Raw genomic sequence first — 7,500 nt, 5'->3', positions numbered from 1 at the left:
AAACATCATTTCTCTCTCTCTCTCTCTCTCTTTCTCTCTCTCTCACAGGTTCTTATGCAGTCATACATAGAACGATACTCGAGTATAAACAATGCAATTTCGTTTGTTATGATGAAGCAATAAACGCCATTCAAAATATGCCAACTACTGATAACTGCTATATCAAAAACTACCGCTGTATGTAAGATCCTCACTATCTCTGTTGGTAGAAAGAATCCAGAGGTCTACACGAGGCCTCTTATCCCCTTCACCTCACTTACGGGCGATAAGATGTAGACTATCCGTATTAAGAGATACATTCTGTTTTTAGAGAAATTTTTTTTTAAATTTTAGTTGAAAAAAAGCGAAAATAGATTTGATTGTCTGTTTTACGGGTTCTCCAACACAATTGTTCGTATTTGCCTTGGCAGTGATCCAAAAACAAAAAGAAGAAAAATACACACACACACACACACACACACACACACACACACACACACATATATATATATATATATATATATATATATATATATATATATATATATAATATAAAGTTTGACAAAGTATCGATAGTCAACAAAATCCGAGAATCCTAAGGAGACTCGATAATCATGAATATTGTTTCTCACGATAAGCAAGCCCATAAGAATTGAACGTAATGATTCAGTCCTTTTTATGAGCAATGAAAATGACTGTAGCTTCGTAATAACTTGAGCGTAAAATTACAAAAATGATTTTGCTGACATTGCTCTCTGGACCAAAATATTTTTGTTTTAGAAGTGAGGTGGGATTAATTATGCAAAGAGGCCGTAATCCCCTCATTATTATTCCCAAGGCAGAAAGTGTCAGCCTGGCATGAATGTCATTCAATTGGGCCTATATATAAAAAAAAATAAAAAATAAAAAAATAAATAAAAATAAAAATGAAAAAACACTGCAGTCCTGAAACATCACATTTTCCCTTCAAACACTCAGGTATGACCATCACGAAAAAGTTTCAGCCAAATCATTTAAACAAGGAAAAATGTAAATAAGCTGCTGCTATTTCCCAGCATTGCATTGTTTCAAAAAGTACGGTTTTGAATGTTGCATAAAATTCTCACATATATGCAGACGTGGAAAGTAAAAGTCTAAATACATAATAAATAGTAAATGCATTTGCATCAAAATGATCAATCACATTCAAAAAGGGGAAATAAAAGTAAAAATATGTCGCATTAAAAAATCATACCGACGGATATACACAAAATATTCTCACATTCAGTCGGACATGAAGAGAAAAATATCTAATATGAACATATCCTGAAAATTAAATGTATTTGCACCCAAATATTTAACAGCTCAAAAGATGAAGTTTTTTCGAATTCAAGAATGACAACGACAAACATTTATGATATTGTAAAACGCACGTCTTTTACACCCAGATATATAAAATCCCCCATAAAGATCCATAACAGTAAAAAATATTTACATATATATATGTCGCATTAAAAAATTATAGAGACAAATACAAAAAAAATTCCAGTCGGCCTCCTCACCGCTGAGGCATTAAATGACCCTCAGTGGCCACACTCGGGAACCCAGAAAGAAAGAGAGAGGGGGAAGGGGGGGGGAGAGGCGAATTGGGGAATCGGTGGGCCATTTCCCACTCGGCGGAATATCCGGAAAATAAAATAAAATATCCATCTTCCGATTCCAGTTCGAAAATTAAATGAAGCAATAAATTCACGCCCTCCCCCCTGCCCCCTTCTCTCTCTCTCTCTCTCTCTCTCTCTCAATAAAGATTATGCATAAGAATCTATTTTGAGGCATAATATATATATATATATATATATATATTATATATATATATATATATATACTATACATACATATACATACATATACATGTGCATGTGTATGAATATATATTAAAAAGATTTACTTAAACCCTCGTCTTTTGCATTAAGCTCAACATACCATCCAACCCAATTTCCCGGATCTTTCCTTTTGATAACCGAACCCTTAGATAAAATGAAAGAGGAAACTCCTCACACTGAGAAGGCGTCCCCTACTGGCATCCAGGGAGACAGAGTTCGATCACTCAACAATTGGGGGGCAAATGGTCCGGAGCTGAGATATAATGGCGTTAGTCGATGACCCGAGTCACAGTGAGATCTCTTTCCTTCGTTGTCACTTTGAAGAGATCGATGATAATAATAAGTTATGTAAATCAGGAAGATCATTCCTTTGGGGTATGATATACACACGCGCGCTTCGTGCACACATAGACACACAAACACAAACCCATATTTCGGGACGAGAAATGACCTGGATCGTAGGATCAGTGAGGTCAGGAAGGTGGTAAGAGTATGAACGAAAGCCAGGATGATAATGTATGAAGGGATTGTTGAGCCATCTCTTCTGTATGGAAGATATGTTTTAAAGACGAATGCAAATAAAAGAAAAATGAACAGCTGAACAGTTGGAAATTAACATTTTGCCTAGTATATGAGGGGAAAATGGGACTCATACTCAATGAGGGAGAAATGAGATATATGTCAAAGATGAGGTAAAACGGCTATCTCAGGTGGAAGAGGAGATCGTTGTGTCTTGTGATGTTCTGGTCACGTGAAAAGAATGAGGAAAAACGGAGAGCTGTTGCCAAGAAAGGAAAATTCAAGAGTTAGGAGGAAGGAGAAAAGAAAGACCTAGAAAGTACGAAGAAAGCTGGAGTGAAAGAGGTGTTAGAAAGGAGGCTCCTTCTTACCCAAAAGGCTCAGGAATGTGAGCAATAGAGGCGGATGTTGTGGAAGTCTTCTGCAGAGGGAGATCTTTTACGATTCAGTGAGGTGTCAGTGAGACAGTGAACGTTGTGTTGTCTGAGGCCGAAATGAGAAAGAGAAGACCATCATGGTTTTGTGTTTACCTTCTCCTTTGGAGAGAGAGAGAGAGAGAGAGAGAGAGAGAGAGAGAGAGAGAGAGAGAGAGAGAGAAGTGCATTCCCTTCCTTGACAACGCATTAAGAACTGACCGCCAAGATCTTGTTAGTGCAGAAAGCAGCAGAGTTCTGCTGTTTCCACTTGGGGCGTCCTCCCCCCGCCCCCCTCCTTCCTGGTCCTCCAGGGGATTTTCTCTCGCTTTCTCTCTCGAGATTCTGTTGTCCTTGGGTACCGAATCTCAAGGCCAGAGGAGTGCCACTACAGAAACGAAATAATAATAGGCGTTGTAAAAATAATCCACTCGTTAATAAATTGTTTCTCATAGCATGAAACGCTAAGAATAAAATAATTTCACATTCAACTCGTGACGAATCATTTTATAATTCATGGAGTTTAATCAGTAATGAGCGATGATTTCCCGTGGCCTAACGAGCACACCTGTCCTGCATGAATTCAATCATATTTTTTCTACTCCTCTCCGATCGTGTTCAGGCATTCGATATTGTTAGTGACCTGGAGCATTTCAATATTTCCCTGGTGTGGATGGAGTTCAAGGTCAGGGAGATATACTTTTCAATATTTCCTAATTATTGGTGTGAGTTTCCAGTTTGCATTATCAAGATCAGCCAGCCACACAGTCCTTTCTAATACAATAAAGTCAAATTTAATGTATTTTCTAGTAAATAAATTAAATTTGACGTTATTGTATAAGACAGCTGCTACAGCTTTCGACCTGCCAGTGACACCACTGAATTTTTCTAAAAAACATCTTTGGTTGGTCTCTAAAGAGAAATTTTGAAATACTTATAGAATGCCCAACTTACTCCTTACGATACAGCAAAATGCAAGCAATTAATCATATTATTCAAGTCTCTCTCTCTCTCTCTCTCTCTCCTCTCTCTCATCTCTCTCTCTCTCACGAACTTTTAAAGCCAGCTGAATATATGGAACAGAAAACTACACAGTCCAGCGAGCAGGTAAAGGAAAAGGAAAAGTTACACGACTCTCTTTTATTCTCTTTGTGTTGGTTGTAAAGATTCCCCGAAAAACGCAGCCACATTCTCAGTGAATTTACAGATGATTCTTTTTTATTGCTTCGTCTGTATCTTTCACTCGTTCTATTTAATCGTTTCTCCATTTTAAGATTTATTTTTACGAGCTTCTTCGTTATCGATGTACCAACGTATATTGATGTATTAAAAAATGTAAAATAAATAAATGAATACATAAATAAATTATTATCCAGCTGATCTTGCCTTTGGTATATATCCCAAACCACAGCGGAGGGATATCATTAATCCAGCAAATACATTTCGAAATATAATTTGGTACCATCGCGATGTATTGCAGTCAATATGATAGGTAACTTTTCGTCAATAAACTTCTGTGTCCTCTTTCATTTCTGTTTATGGCATTCCCAAGCAACCAATGATGAATTTCATCAATGAAGTCAAACATATTTATCGAAATACTAAGCAATTATATAATTTGCAGTTTATTACAGTCAGTGTGATAACTTTTGATAATAAACTACCATCCAATGAGTTTGTTTATAGCACCCACAGCCTCACCAATGATTAGATTGATTGCTGAAGCGTAATATATCAGTCGAAATGTCATGTCGTCATTTGTTTATGCAAGTTGGGCTGTATATCCGGTATAAATGACTCATTGGAAAATAATGACACGACCCTAAACGGTGTTTAAAAAATGCATTTGAAAAATTAAGTCATAATATCAGAAGTCATTACCAACTACAACTCCATCAAACAATCTACGGGTAAGAACGACACATTCAACACAAATAACCCTGAAAAAGAAAACAATTGTCGCCCAGAAATCAAATACTGAATGGAATTATTATTATTATTATTATTATTATTTTATTATTATTATTATATTTTTTTTATTAGGAAGGAGGCCTTCTCTGAGGGCAGTAGCATTGAATACAATAGCTTGTTTCAACGGACATTTAATTTAATAGAATCTTCTCAATTCTTCTTATTATCTTTTCTCGTCAGCATGTAGCTGGTGTATTAAGTTTCCTAAGGACATGTAAAGATTTTCATTTGTCTTAGGTTTATTCCTCTAACGTGTCGACAGCGCACAGGCAGTCATCTATGAGAGTTTACAGTACAGTGAATTAAGATTGGAGTATTAAGCTGGCTTTATGCCAGCAAAGATTTAAGATACAGTTTACAAGTACTTATAGCATGCAAGGTCGTGTACAATCGGTGGGCGGGTCGGTGGGAACGGATTTTAATTGGTCGTTGGATGGAAACGAAATCTCCCCCTGAGGCGTTCTGACCTGCGTAGTTTGTACGGGGTTATTAGCGTCGGTTGGGTGTTTGTTTGGGGTAGGAGAGACAGAGAGAGAGAGAGAGAGAGAAAGAGAAAGAGAGAGAGAGGAGCAAAAGAAAGAGAGAAAAGAGAAGAGAGAGAGAGGAAGCAGGCAGAGAGAAAGAGAGAGCGTTAGAAGGAGCGAACGAGAGAGAGAGAGAGAGAGAGAGGAACTTGCAGAAAGAGAAAGAGAGATAGCAAGAGAGAGAGAAAGAGCGGAAGAAGTAGAGAGAGAAAGCGGGAGAGAACGAGCGGAAGATATATCAATTGTACAGCCTGCCGCCCAAGAGGTGGGTATGCCCCACAACACCCAACCGACGCTAATAACCCCGTCCAAACTACGCAGGTCAGAAACGCCTCAGGGGGAGATTTCGTTTGTTTCCATCCACGACCAATTAAAATCCGTTCCCACCCCGACCCGCCCACCGATTGTACACGACCTTGCATGCTATAAATACTTGTAAACTGTATCTTAATTCACTGTACTGTAAACTCTCATAGATGACTGCCTGTGCGCTGTCGACACGTTAGGAGGAATAAACCTAAGACAAATGAAAATCTTTACATGTCCTTAGGAAACTTAATACACCAGCTACATGCTGACGAGAAAAAGATAATAAGAAGAATGAGAAGATTCTTTATATAAATTAAATGCCGTTGAAACAGCTATTTGGATTATTATTATTATTATTATTATTATTATTATATTATTATATTCACGAGATGAAGAACACTATTCATATGAAACGAGCCCATCAAAGGAGCCACTGACTGGAAATTCAAAGTTCCCAAGAATATGGTGCTCATTAGACAGCAGTAACAGAAGGTACTGGGAGATACAGAAAGAAGAGATCAGTTAGAACATAAAAGAAAGATTAACTTAAAAAATCAGTGAATAAATAGATGAAAACTAATATAAATTGTGAGGAGAATTAGTTACAGAGTTACAAATTTCATCCACATCAAAATGACCCACACTCCTGACGACTTTACAACTGCAAGGAAAACATTCCTTTTCCTGAAATGCAGTTTGTGTCAGCAATGCGCCCAGACAAACTACGTTTGCGAGGCGTATTCTGACCATTCCAGCGACAGAGGAGAAAAAGTGTCAACCCTGCATGAATGTAATGCTAATGAGACAAAAAACGAAAACAAAGCTGCAGTGTTGAAACTGCCGCTTACTCTTCGTAAATCCTCACTAATATTATCAACTCACATCGACGAGGCTGCTCTCGTTCCGGGCAAAGCGGCTCTGGGGAATAAATGGTGTCGTAGGAGTGTTGTTAAGCCTGATGCTGTAGATGACTCATGTCCATATTTCAGGATGGAATTGCTTCGATTTCGAAAGAGATGAAACGTATTGCAATATTCGTTAAAGCAATTTGATAATATATATATATATATATATATATATATATATATATATATATATATGAATAAACTTGATCACGAAATATATAAAACGTTATGCTATGTATAAATAAAGTTTTTGCCACGAAGGAAAAAATGAAAAATGAAAAAGCGAGATAAGCCGAGTACTTTCGGTCCTGTTCGAACAGGACCGAAAGTACTCGGCTATCTCGCTTTTTCATTTTTCATTTTTTCCTTCGTGGCAAAAACCTTATATATATATATATATATATATATATATATATATATATATATATATATAGATATATATATATATATTATATATATATATATATATATATAAATGTGTGTGTGTGTGTGTGTGTATGTGTGGGTGTGTATTTCCTTTACCGACTGTTGCAATATGGCCCATCTCTTTCCTAAGTTCATGCAATTCCTCCATGAAATATGCATATGATTGAACTTCTCATTCAGGCATTCATGCTTCAAACCTTCACTGCATTATATCACAGCCCTGCTTCCCCGAAAACGAGAGGGGCCTTTTTGCGAGTTGATTATTATCAGTGAGGATTTACAATGGGTAACATCTCATTTCAACACTGCACCTTTGGTTTTATTTTTTTTTTTTATTTTTTTATTTTTTTTTTTTTTTTTTTATTTCTGCCGCCTCGATGAGTCATTTTCCTCACACACAATTGGCGCTTCTCCCCTCCATCGTGCAAGTAATATTCTGAACACAGATCGAGTTTTCTTAAAAAAAATAATATTAATAAAAAATTTAAAAAAATAAATAAATAGATAAATAAAAGAAAATCCTTGCATCTGAAGTCATCAGAAGTTTTTGTTTTGTTGGTGAATGGAATTTGTTTATGTGCTTTTTTCATAT

The sequence above is a fragment of the Macrobrachium nipponense genome, chromosome 26 (genome assembly GCF_015104395.2).
Source record: "Macrobrachium nipponense isolate FS-2020 chromosome 26, ASM1510439v2, whole genome shotgun sequence".
Taxonomy (NCBI): Eukaryota; Metazoa; Arthropoda; class Malacostraca; order Decapoda; family Palaemonidae; genus Macrobrachium; species Macrobrachium nipponense.
Note: the sequence above shows the minus strand (reverse complement) of the source record.